Source organism: Haliotis rufescens, unplaced genomic scaffold, assembly GCF_023055435.1.
Source record: "Haliotis rufescens isolate VD_foot unplaced genomic scaffold, xgHalRufe1.0.p SCAF_2, whole genome shotgun sequence".
NCBI lineage: Eukaryota > Metazoa > Mollusca > Gastropoda > Lepetellida > Haliotidae > Haliotis > Haliotis rufescens.
Window position 1 is genome coordinate 54,609,932 of NW_025963890.1, and position 14,408 is coordinate 54,624,339.

General features: G+C 38.4%; 1 protein-coding gene across 2 annotated transcripts in view; it reads left to right on the forward strand.

The window, feature by feature from the left end:
* The first annotated feature begins 10,984 nt into the window (after positions 1-10,984).
* Positions 10,985-14,408, forward strand: part of LOC124140837 — a 60,860-nt gene continuing 57,436 nt past the window's right edge. The window contains exon 1 of one of the 2 annotated variants that reach the window (XM_046508628.2): positions 10,985-11,544. The gene's annotated coding sequence lies outside the window, so the exon portion shown is untranslated. The remainder of the gene's footprint in view (positions 11,545-14,408) is intronic. The other variant, XM_046508646.2, reaches the window with a different exon arrangement.

Here is a 14,408-nt window from a genome sequence, read left to right on the forward strand (position 1 = left end):
CTTGAACGCTGTCAATAAAAACTCTTCTCGTGGGCCCATTTTCACCAAAAGAGTTGGCCATCTAATATCCATATTTGTTTGCCTTTGTTATTCGTTGACCCCCCGCATTCATGACACCTTATCATACAGCCTTTCCACAAGGTTATAAAACTTGTTTCGCCTCTTCTGTGTTGGGGATGTTTTAGTGATGGCTGACCTGTCAAAGATGAGGAGGACAATCTTCAAATGAAGTCAAGTGTGTAAGGCACACGAGTGTGTTTCAAAACCATTCAAGATATACTGGGATTTGCAAACACTTAACTCCACCACGAGCCATAGTATTCAAAAGTGCTAGGCCTGATGTATCTGCTAAAGTTGTGTTTTGATGACAGTTTTGTTTAAACTACCATATCAAAGCAGAATCAGTCAAAAGGACTTAAATTTTTCCTATTTGTTTTGCAACAATATTATTCGAACACACAGGTGTCCCTATTATCATAATGACAAAGGAAATGGCACTTTAACGATTATAAACTCAGGGCAAAAGAAATTATAACACTCAGTTGATTTTATCACTTGTTTGAATTTCAATTGAAAATATCATGTTAGCGATATTACATCATAAAATTAAACCGCACATGCGCATAGTGAGCACTCAAAGAATACTTCTACATGCTTCTTTAAAAAAAAAAAAAATGTTTTTCGCATAATACACAACTGCTGATGGGCACAAATGTACAACATTTCAAATATGGTAGGGGTCATGTGGTTGCAAAGTCATCACTAAACCAATTTAGCTTTACACAACATTACCCAGACACACATTATCTTTGGCGAACTGTTGCAGGAATAAGCGATGACTGAATAGACATGGTCCAATCTAACAACAATTCTTTCAGTTTTCAATTACATGAAAAAAAACAAAAAAACTCGATATACTTTCTTTTGCCCCTCAGTTTATGTACTACTTGTGTTCTGTACAATCGTGTCCCTACATCATAACACTCTCGAGGCGATAATACTATTTAGTAGAATCATTAAACTTGACATACCAATTAAATTTTGTTCATATCTGCTTATCACATAGCCTCAAGGCGTTAGTATTTAAATGTGTGAGACTTCAAAAAACGCACAAACTGTGTCATTTTGTTTTGCACTAGTCATTACGTATACTACATCAACATATCTTCATTATGTGTTTCCTTTGTATTTGGTTCATCTGTTGATTCAAAATATAAGAGACAATATAATTTAACAAGTAAGCTACTTCAATATGTATTCTCTGTGACAGTGTTTAAAGGGGAAGTGTACACGCAAAATTCACTTTCTTTCTTTTTCTAAACAAAACGCAATTTTAGAATAAGTTAGTATCTGTGTTTGAAAATATACACTCATTTTTTCACAGGGAAAGTAGGAAGCTCACAATAGTGTGAAAATGATATGCCGTTATGAGGCCTTCGTTTTTCGAGCTAAGCAGGCCTGAGTTATCCCCCTTAGATAATGACGTAATTGGTGCCAATTCAACTGGGTCCCTGTCTATTCTCAACGCAAAAGATATCAAGTACCAGTTTGTGGTAAAACAACATGGCCTACGACAAACTCCGGCGCAGTGGTGACTCAGCATAACACTATGCATCTGAGACGCAAGAATCACACACCTGTACCTACACAACGTGAAGCGGCTCTAACAAAGCATGATGACATCATAATGTTTATCAATTGGCACCAATGACGTCATATTGCAAGGGGCATAAGCCATGGTGTTTTTGTTATGGAAATAGAACACTTGGTAAATGTGAAAAATATAAATAGTTTTAATGCGAAAAATATGTTAATTAATTGTGATATTTTTATATTTTTGTCTATGACACTTCTAGGTTAACACTTTTAATGTAGAAAAAGTACAAGAAAAATAGGTTCCTTTCCGTGTGAACTTGCCCTTTAATTGGTAGGTCCTGTCATTTTCTGTTCCAAGAAAAAATACTTAAAACTAAGTATATGAGACAAACATATTCTTAAATCTGTATCAGTTGGAGGTGGTATCTCTTTCTAATTTACATAATTCTTCTGTGTCTCGATGTCACAAGAACATCAAAGTTACGTCGAATTAACCATAGTTCGACACAAACAGAGAACTGATATAGATCTTGGCCACACGAATTTCGGTTGTACCATTCAGTTACATATTCTTTGACAAAACATAACATAATGGAGTCCGGTTCAACGAGGTTTTACTGAATAGGGTTATAACGTACAGCAATGAGAAAGTAGAAACGTTAGGATTAAATGGGTTGTTTATCACAACACACTCACTGTACCCTTGTGTTATTACGACCTTCGTTCGGAAGCCTATGCTTGATTACGTTCAATGGACCTAATAGTTCTGAAGGAGGTTCCTCTGACTGGGTTGAACAATTGCAGTACTTTCAGAACACTGATCATGGTCCTTGTGTCACGCAAGAGACTAATGCTAGCGTTGAACACAAACTCTCCAAATCGATTGATAAATGATCGTATTTGGAATCTAGTATCCGTGGAACCTTTCTAGAATCTCGCCTGTAGATTTGTTTGAAGTACAATGCATATACTCCAAGTGAAGCATCAATTAAAACCTTCATGTTGGAATGGAAAGTTATTGCCATTAACAAAAGCTCGCGTATTGAAACAATAACATAAGTTGAAATTACAATGAATTTTGAAATATGTACATCAATGCTATAATTGACAATGGGCGAAATGAATACCAATGATTAAATATAAGACGGCAAACCCAGAGAATTACAAGGTTCGATTATCCGACGAAGCATATTTAATTGGGCATAACAAGCCAAATAGCGATGACAATTATGACATTATGTTATGTTTAGAATGAATCACTGAAAATCAGTGATAACACCAGCTGTTCGCGCATGTCTCACATCGGTATTCACTGATTGTGATTCATTTATGACTGTATCAACAATACCGAAACTACATTGCTTTTCTTTGATGACAACGAGCTGTCGTCTTCCTATAACATTAACACGAAATCGCCTTCTTCCTTTATTCACAGACATGAACATTCGACGTAATTTACTTTAATAAAAACACAACAGCACGAGCATTATCCTACCCATTCCATGTTTGACTGTGCTCTAAAGACACGTGCTTATTGAGCACACATCCATAACTCACACAATAACACACAATGGTGAACAGAAGATGTCTCTCATTTCCTAGTACACTAAACCAGACATTCCTGTAGCTACAGATGCTTATCGCGCTTTCTAAACACGTGAAGTCAAGTGACATGATGTGACGCAATATATTACAGTGTTCAATGTGCAACGCACCGGATGGTATATAGCCTGTCACACCGTATCACTCTACAGTCACAGTTGAAATCAGATATGGGTGGAGTTAGCCTCTCTGTGTTTGAATTGACGTTGAGAACATAACATTCTTATTTGTATATACACGTGTCTGGGTTAAAGTGGCTAATGTTCAGTTTTATTATATGGTCTGCTATCTTGCTGTGCAAGTTGTTGAAGTGTCTTTTACAATAATTGGATACGGTTGGATTACCGTATTGGTTCTGACTCACACGCCTGGATGGCGTTCTTGAAACTGACATTTTGCAAAATGGGGTATGTAATATGTATGTAGAACTTTAAGTCAAGTAGGAACACAGTGGCATACATTACCAGGGTGGGTGTTTAGTGCATTGCGTATTTCACTCTGACAATGTATATTTATAAAACGGTAGATATGTTGTATCCGTCATAATATTTCTCAGTTAAAGTGTTTCCGTCTTACCATACATTAACTTAGAATCTGTCGAATATATTTTGGTTCTCATTTTGTAAGATAATATTATAATGATTGAATTATATCGAGGCAACCCTTTAGCATAAATAGGAAATTTGTACTCATGGTGGTCATCGTAACAGTAAGTTCAATATAATCATTGGTAATGTAATCTTGGGATTGCAGGTTGGAGCTTTCCATTCATCCTAAAAAGTATGATTTTGACCGAAGTATAGTAGGATGCATTTAAACAGTGTGATATAATTGAATTTGGAATTTCAACGATACCTGTCTATGATATGAGTGAGTGGGTGATTTTTGAGTAAGTTAGTGAGTGAGTGAGTTAGTGCCTTTAACACAGTTTTGGGCAATATATCATGACGTGTCAGCTTAATGTTGGAAGAAAAATCCAACTGACAAACGATTATCAAAATATGGCAAATCCGGGATTCAAATCCACAATCATTGGATTATCCGCTAATGATTCAGTTTCTTTGACAAATTGACGTACATGAAGTACATTATTAACAATATGTCAGTTTGCATACAGAGCGTTTGTTTTTTGTACTCATCGTATCCAGGATGGTATTATATGGAAGTAGACTATTGTAGGATATCTCGGATGATTGTCTTTGGCAGCAAACGATCATAAAATGTTGAGTCTCATGGTGCCCTACTCCCACGGCGGCACGTAAATTAGATTGACCTCCCTTAGTTATTTGCAGTCCAAGCTCCGTTCCAGCACTTTGTTGTCCTCCCGGTATAGAGAGCACCGCTGTCAGGAGCTTCTTCACAAACGTTGTTTCCTTCTGGGAAGTACCAAACTATACCTCCTCCCAGAAGCTTTGGGAGGTAAGAGTTTCTGGAAAGATGGCTGTACCTATATAATAAGGGCGTGGCTAGGGCGATACGAGGCTTAACTACTTGCCTTGTTCGGATTGGATACCTTTCTGAAAGCGCCGATGTTTTTGCCTGCTCAAAACACTGTTTCCTTGATTCAAGAACGGAGCACATGCCTCACACATGACATTCGACAGTGACAGTGACAGAGTCTATCCATTTGTGAGTGCACTGACTGATGTAATATGGGCTGTTATTTATTACTGCCCTCAGATATTTGACCCATTGTGTTGCCCTTTCGATTGTAAACCTAACCCTGTGCGTTTCAATATATTTTGTTAATTATTCTAGTGTGGTTATTTCACAATTTTGTTCTATACTGATTTTTGGGGATAGCCTTCGCGTTTCAACATGGGAGTCAACTCGTAACAATGTGTATATTGTCCATTTCTGCTAAACAGCTTAGCTCACAGGTAGGGGTGGCCATGTAAGTAGCCGCTGATGTGATAAGAATTACTACACTACATTTGAAGGGATTAAGGGGATAGTAGAGATACAAACCCGTAGGAATGCAGACATGATAGGAACGTCAACAGTTGACAGGAATGCGTTCAATATGAAGCAATGACCTGACACATGATGACCCCGGTAATGAGACTGACTGCGTGGGGTCTACGACGCTACAGCTCTGTGTGCAGTAATGTGTCATTATACTTCTGGACTTGCTTGTTCTGGGTTCGAATCTCCAATTCACTCCGATTATGATTCTCCTCGAGTCAGCAGTCCTGACTGACAAAGGTATAAGGGTCCATACTTAAACGTTGTTTTAAAAATACATTAAACGAGTTGTTGTCCATAAATTGTGACTACTTTTGGACAATACCCGAGTGGAAGTCATTTGCTGTGTCAACCATTTTTGTAACCTTGGGCACTCCTCCAACTTTCTCTGTTTAGTGGTGTTTGACTGACTATCCCACACAACAATGTTTATGGCTCAAAGACGAGTATATTTTGACTAAATACGTTAATGTGCGTTTACTTCATTGCGAGTACGCGTTCGGTCACATGTGTAGTTCATTCGACATATGTTAACCAGTGACCTAAGCCGATCTTCGCTTTCAAGATATGAACTCGGAGAGTCGGATTACAATCGATGTGGTCAGGCACCTACAGATTTGGGGATTTGTTCGGTCTAAAAGTTCGTTTGTGCAGATTAGTACGTCTGCGTCAAAACAATCAAATATATACATGTACCTATGCTTGGCACCATTTAAACATGTACAGGCAATTTAGTACTTGGCTCAAAGTTGGATATCAGTTATCTCAGAAACCATAGGGTAACAATTTCATTTTTCGAAGTAAGCAGGACTTCGATAGTATCCATAGGTTGATACACATCGAGAAAGATGATGAAAGTACAGATCAGGTAAATGAAGTTCTGCTTTAAGAGGTTTCATGGTGTTTGACCAAACAATCAAACAAACGTACAAGAGCTCAACTTTTGAGCAATGTCGCCATGAAGGATAACTATAACAATGGATATACGTTTACACTAAACTGCCTTTCAAAAGAATATACACTTGAACATTACAAACGTTTTCAAAACGTTACTAGGCTGAAAACAGTCACCGAAACACTGCAAACTAGAGTTCCAAAACACAACAATGACAGCATCAACTACATCACCAACGAATAACCATTTCTTGTTTATTTCAGTTTTCGACACCATCAAACATGGATGTGTGCTTTCATTTGCCTGGCAGTTTATCATGGATGGGGCGTCAGTTTTAATTAATGTAGCATGTCGGAAAAGAACTGGAACTCATCACGATTTGAATTAAGACTTTGGCTCAATAGATAAGAATCTGATATCATAATTCCTCGATAAAAATGTCTCGAGCTATGCCCCATGCAGGTTAGTTGATAAGTGGCTTACATAGACGTCACACGGCGAAACATTAAACATTATAATAAAGGTTATTGTGTATGTCACATTTAGAGCAAAGGTCCAGTAAACTATGAATGTTTATCAGAAGAACCTTGTATCCTGTATTTAACTATAGTTATTATTATGGTGATAACAATCAGGATCGAAAATGCGGTCATGAAAATAAACAAAATATGCATCGATTCAATTCACAAATGGTGCTATTTTAGGGTATGTAAGAAACAGATTACTACACCCATGCCTGTAATATGCCATTTACCGTACAGCCTGTTGTTTCAAAACGTATCCAACTCGTTGCCGCTTGTCAGATACGTTTTGTAACAACTCGTTGCAAGATAAAAGTACCTGGGAGACACAAGTGTAGTAATCTCTTTATCACTCAAATGAAACTTCGTTACGTCAACTCCTTTTAAGTCGACATGATCGTGATACAAACACACTGCCTGTCTCGACTTCAAGTTGACAAGGTTTCTTTGTATAGGAATATACTCTTTTCGTTGAAGGTATTGTATACCTTTCATCGATAAAACCTGAAATGCTCCTGACTTTGTCTGTGAATAAGGTTATTGTTTTTACGATCCCGCAATACCCATTACTATTTAATCAATACCAGAGTAGAATTTGTTTTATGTCTTTGTATAAGGCTTGAACAACAGTAACTAACGATCAATACCTGCCAATTAGATCTGGTAGCATAGTATTTAATTGAATATCCATTAGACTTTGTGGTATAAGCTGGTACTGAAAATCCTACAAACACGAGAGCATTATTTTCATCTAAAATATCAATAACGCTTTGTTTGTTATTAATATGAATGCACATTTTCATTGGTCGAGAAGGAAGTCATGATGCGTATATGTACACATTTGTCGTCGTTTGTCCTTTTTGCTTTGTCGTGCATTTGAAATATCTTCAAAGAACTATGAATTTGTGATATCTAAACAATTTTATGATTTACCCATATCGAATTCTTTGTAGCAATATGCACTTTATTGATTGATATCATTTACTGATTTTGATATTTAGTTTTTAAGATATGAAATACATAACACAACTGTCACGAGTGACATCATCCGGCTTATCGCATGCTACTCCACAAAGCAGTTTCCACAATATCTGTGCAATATCAAGAAGATGATTCATAATGAAAACTAGACGAGATCAAAGAACATTAATGAAAAACTCTAAAACAGTAAAGTGTGGACACAGACGTAGGTGCATTCGACCGAAGCACGAGAAATTCATTAATTATGAATTACACTAAAAAAATCGTCTGTCATAATATGAACCTAGGTCATCACCATGGAGTAGCCAATCACGGACCTGGAATTCGATCTCGCACATATGGTTGCTACCAGTTATCTTAATTAGGTTTCTCACCGACAGGTTTGTAAAAAATCGTCATCACCACCAGAGCAAGCGGGCTTTAACAAACCGAATTACAGTGATATCTGTTTCGCATTACCGTTTCGTTCAAAATCACAAATAGATTGTGCATGCCTGCCAATGGTAAAAGCAAATCTCTACTAATCTCTTGAATACCTTATGGATCATTGATGACCTGCTTACCAGGCAATACCGAAACGTATCTCAATAATAGGGATCTATAAAGTTGATAAAATGCTCCCGCGATCTTCTGTTTCAAATCTCATTGGCTGCTCCATCCAATTAACGTCACATTTCCAGTTGGAAGAAGGCTCCTTTAAATCCTAATTAAACATTTCGTCGACACTAACATCATAACCAACAAAGAAGCAATCCCCTTGTCAAATTATTAGAGTGGGAGGGAATTCAGGTTATAATATATTACTGGCGTATCCAAGTCGCAAAAGAATGGCTGGATTTAGGCTTATATAGCCAAGTAAATGAGTCTTATAGTCATGTCAAGACCACAAGAAGAAGACTATGAGGAAATGTTATGTTAACATTTGTAATTAGAAACATACCTGTAGGGGGTAAACCTTGTGGGTTAACAGGATTTTAAAGGGTGGAGTAGGTTATAGTTGTGGGTGTGAATGGCTGATTGAAATGTAACTATGTTCTACATAAGGTATTTAGGCTATACAAAGGTCGGGATCATTCCTATCCATCTACATACTTTCTCCCTGTGCACCCTCCTACCTGCAAGTATGAACCTACTAATCTACATATATATGTAGACCTCGTTTCATAAAGCTCTCTAACGCTATGACCTTGGTATCTTTTATACTTTCACACATGCTTAAGACATCCCTAGTCCTAAGAGCATTTTGATAACGGGCCTCCTTAGGCTAAAGTAAGCTTCTGTGCATGCATTTACAAACAGGTTCTACGTATTCAGTGACGTTGCACGGTCTTCGTTCGTATTTACGATGCGTTCCATCCACGCGGTTGTTCGAGATGAAGGTATGCGCTAACCGCCTTCTAACGTCTTCTCGTACTTTCATGCATCGTATTACATATTGTTCAGATATGTACGTGCCTACAGAAAATGTTTTGTGCGTACATACCACATACATGCTTTTATTTGCCTGTCATTTACACGTACATGAATGCATATACTGAATTAATAAATATAACCTTACAACAACCTACTGCAGGTTAGTGATCATATTGCGAGATTACCGCGAAAACACCGCAGTACTACCGCGATAATGATGTGATAGTATCATCGCCATATCGCGCTGCCTTCGCGGACATTCCGCAAACAAAGAACGAGTTAAGTTTAACGTTGTTATACATCCCGATCCTCGAGGGGATGCAGTTCTTACATGTTTATAACTTTGTTGGAACCTACTAGCATGGATATAGTGCTCACAAACCATGAAATATGATCAGGACGGATCTGAGATTCGAACCCATGATCATGTTTATGTTGCATGCTAAGACGTACAGCGAATTGAGGCGCCTTAGACGACGAGCCACCTGTGCCCCACGCAAACAAAGTAGCCGTGAGCAATATGTACGTACGCAGAATCCCATATAAATATCTACATACCTACATTCGCTCTCCTATTCAATTAAGCATGAACACACATGTGGCAACATATAAAGATGAATTGTACATGTATTTCAAATATATTCCCAATTGTACATCCTAAATATGTCAGGGGAAAATGTACTACTCATTTTATAGGGGAACATCAGTGAACTACATTTATTATATTCATTGTAACTTGAATAATGTTTGTATGTAACACAGCAGTACTTATTTAGATCGCAATGAATTCCAGGATCTGTATCATAAATCAGCCATTGTGGTTGGGTATGATTAATGTAAACATGGAAAAATAATGGTGAATGTATAGCGAACAACATTTCAAAATATAACAAATAATGCGAAAGGCAGGCATTTTGCACCTGCCGAGTCTCTGATTCCATCATTATAAATCTTGACCCAGATATCAGCAGTTCAGGTGGTGCACCCCATATATGAAATAAACATGAATATACTGAAGATTGTCAAAACATGACAATTATGATGTCAGCGGTAAAGAAATGTATTCCTCCTATTTGACATCTAACTTCACTGACGTCAGAACATCGCGAAACACCCTACTGACACATCCAGGGGACAAGCACAGAAACATAACCGTTCTTCTTAAGGCAAGTCATGATTTCACTAAACAGTACCCTCACATGCACCGAGGAAAGGTTACCTCGAATTACAAAAAAAAATAAGGATTCAAATCCACGTCAGTATGCAAAGACATCACGCCTAGGAATTTGTCTACTTTACTTATAAGTGAACGCCGCACTTAATTTTACCTTCATAAACATATCTATTTAAAGACTTTGTGACTGCACCCATAATTTTCCTACGCCCTTACGATGGTGTTCGTGTGCTGCATACTTAGAATTTTGGCACGTTCTATGAAGTTTTCACACAAGGGACTCCCCAAGCATTGAAATGGGTATTTCGTGATGTGTACGGGAGCTAAGATGGTGGCTTGGTGTTATTAGTAAAATGATAGTTCTGCAGAGCGCTTGCTCCTTTTGACCGGAGGATTGAGTTACGTTACATGCAACTTAATAAAGGACTGCAGTGGAGAGTAGGTGCACATACATTCGTTTGCCTAGCCTTCCTACTCCATATAACCTTCAAATCAAACGTCAGGTGCCAATCATTACCCTCTCCATTCAGTGTCTTTTCCAAGAGGCCCCTTTACCCGTTTTAATGAAGTGGCAACATGATGGGAAAGAACGACTACGTTGGTTTATACAAAGGAGTTAATCCAAGTATTTCACAACTGTTTAGTCTGTAAAGACCCTAGGAGGTACAGAGTATACGCTAGTGCTGAGTGTATGCCCTGTTTGAGAGACGCGACCGAGTGCTAGAGGAGGTCTGACATGAATATAACTAACTGTCCGAGTTTAATATTACAAGCTGTACAAAGGTGAAAGGATCGATTGCACGGTAAAGTTATCCGTGTGTTCACATACAACATCTTACGCGTTGACATTCACAAACGGGACGGACTATTGCACCCGTACGCTTGTAAAGATCGTTCAATATTTGTACGTCACCGTGGCAGGATTTCCTTAGTCCAGCCTTCCCGATAAAGGTAACTGGCAGACCTTCAACCTGCCGCCCGACCCAGCCAGGCTGCGACGTACAGGTCGCCCGGGCCATGAAGGCACAGTACGTTGAGATCTAGCGCCTGCTACATCTTATAGGGACGCTCCGACGGTGAAGCGACTTCCATGCGGTGGGAATATTCAATCTCGGATGATCGGAAGCGATTTGGCGGCCACTGCATCTTCAAATCGAGTCACTTCCCCAGGCGAACAGGACAGAGAAATTGAAGTCGGTGAAATATTTTGCCGTGAACTTCAAAGAAAATCCACCCAAGTCAAAGGAGTAATCGTGTTATTCTTCTGCACCTGTGTTTAGCAGATCCCCGCTGGTAGCAGACCTGGCAAAAGAAATTTCATTAATTCCATGCCAACTGTCTAAGGATACCATTTGTTGACTAGTGTGTGAGGAGCTCCCATGGCGCAAGCTATGTAGGTGAGTTTACAACTTGTGAATCTACTACTATGTTATTGTAAAATTCACGATGTCTCTTCCCGTGTTGTTTTTACGTTCAAGTACTCGTGTATTCAAGTAGAAAGAATGAAATTTAAATCTTTCATGTTTTGATTGATTATAATTTTTACTTAAACATAAATAAGTATAATACAGCTTGTAACTTCGGGATAAGGATATAACCTACTTCCTGGTTTGATGCAATCGTTTTGTGTTTACGGAATTCGAAATTCCACTTCCATCACAAGAACAATATCTGAAGCTCAATATGATCAATCCCACAACGGTCGTGGTTAAGACAACAAAACCTTCATGCATATTTTATCCGATACACAGGGCTCAGACACAGGACATTGTTTGGAAAACTGATCGAAAATATTTGAACACCTATCGACCTGTCAGGACTGTGTTATTCAACTATAAATTAGAGCGAATTACCGCGAGGCGTACTTGATAGGCCGCGGACGATTGCGCTGCACCATAAACGTTTATCATCTGACGGTGTTGGTAAAGTTTATTTCATACTTACTCTTGAGACTTATCTGTCACAGCTTAACGCAATCTGACTACGCGCTCTTTGTTTTATGTGCTAGGAGTACAACAGGTCAAAGTTCAAATGTCACATGTGCGTAAGTTTAAAACGATATTCAATAGCATGATGACCCACACGAGTTGCTGCTTTTAAATCAACATTCACACCATACGGGTGTCAATTGATAATATTGATATATAACTATTCTGACACGAGGACAACTTTACGACCAAAATGTATCCATTTTACAACGAATCCCAACGATAATGTCCTTTCCGTATCCTTAAAGTCAAACAAGGGAGTGAACGGTAAGGGGGACGTTTATGTCCAAATGTTTGTGCCATATGTTCGTCCGCAGAAAATGTATTCCTCAAGAGTCTCGTCATTTCACTTGGCGTTGTACTTGTAACCTTTTGTGTATTTCTTTTTATATTTGCCAAAGGACATATGGCACATTAGTAACTCTAGGTGTTCGAATAACGTACGTGTTACGCTGACATGTGACGGTTGTAAGAGCAGTTGACACAACAACCTACATAGAGCTGTTGAGATGTAAATCACTTCTTGAGAAAGCATTACAAAGCACTTGTCAACATTGGAGTGTAATACTATGAAGGCATGACTAGGAATTCAACTCAAACACACACGAGGGTTATATACCAAACACCCTTTGGCTATGTTTATACCAGTTGCACACCGACAAAAAACTAAAATCCAGTTGTTAACACCACATGCATTATATAAAAATATATCCTCATTTGTATATCACACATTGGTATAGAGTCGAATATCATGTGTAAATAATGCAATGTTATTGCAGCCTTAAAAAGTGAGTTTCGTCACGGGGCAAGGTATTTACTAGCTGTGCAGACAGGTTTATATTTCATGAGGTTTATGTACATGTTTTACTTTTCAAATTCATCCAATGTTCACATAAAGTGTACGTGAAAAACGATGTGCAGCTCCATATGCCGTGTGTGTGTTTGGCTATCGTTGACATTTGACATTGTAAATGTCCCAGTGTCCCTGACATAGGAAACAATACAAGGAAGTATGTGACCTAACTATCGCTTCCTGTTGCCAGGTTTAACCCCTTTTGTAATATTCTAACAATTATAAATTAGACGAGACAAAGTACCGAATGAGACATCCCCAGCTTCCTTCGTACTTGATGTGCTTCGTACATGTGCTTGTCTGACACATATACTGGCTGACATCGGATATTCTCCTATAAAAGCATGATACATGTCCCTTGCCTTCATTAACCGTGGTGGCCTCATGGCGTTTTCCTTGCTTGCATGAAAGGGACATTGTTCTCAGATATACATGTGATATCACACTCTTATTTAGCATTAACAACATCAGTCCTGATATACGAATTCGTTCTCTGATGATCTCTGTATTGGATCATACAGAGGTATCTTCTCTGACCGTATGTTTTACTGTAAGTGCTCAATATAGCAGACTATATACTTGAAACATCTTTCAGTTTTTTTCTTCCCTATTGCCATACCTTTTTTAATGTGAGTGAGTGAGTGAGTATGGTTTTACGCCGCTTTTAGCAATATTCCAGCAATATCACGGCGGGGGACACCAGAAATTGGCTTCACACATTGTACCCATGTCGGGAATCGAACCCGGGTCTATGGCGTGACGAGCAAACGCTTTAACCACTAGGCTACCCGACCGCCCCTCTTTTTTAATGTGATGGTTAACAAAATCCCCCCACATATGTTCGAAACATGTACCAATCTGTTGTATTGTTGTTTTTATATAATATTACTGAAGACGTTAATCACCAATTAAGGCGTTTGTGCAACATGTAAGTATTATGACAATGTTTCTATGAGAAGAGAGTCGACATACGGCAAGCATTATATTCTTCCTATATATCTGTTATTAGTGTTAATGGAGCACAGGTGGCGCGTTCGACAAAGGCGCCGCAATTCGCGATGCAGAGTTAGGTTTGTCAGAAATCTATATATGAACTTGAGTTCGAATCTAGATTCGCCCTGATTTTTTGTAAGGTTTCGTCAGCACCATATCCGTTTTCGTGGGTTCATGAAAGTAGTAAACATCTAAGAATGACATCACTTAGGGCTTTCCTCACACATCAAGCTGTATTTCGGTATATGACCGAAATACTGTTCAAATTGGCGTTAAAACTCACTCACTCACTCTAAGCTTTGAAAGGTGCCGAACATGTGTTCATTGGTATTGGCGTTGTTCGAACAATGACATAGCATATAAAAACGTACAAGTAATCATCTGATTACATTTGTCCAAAAGATGACGTTCAATGGATATGCATTTG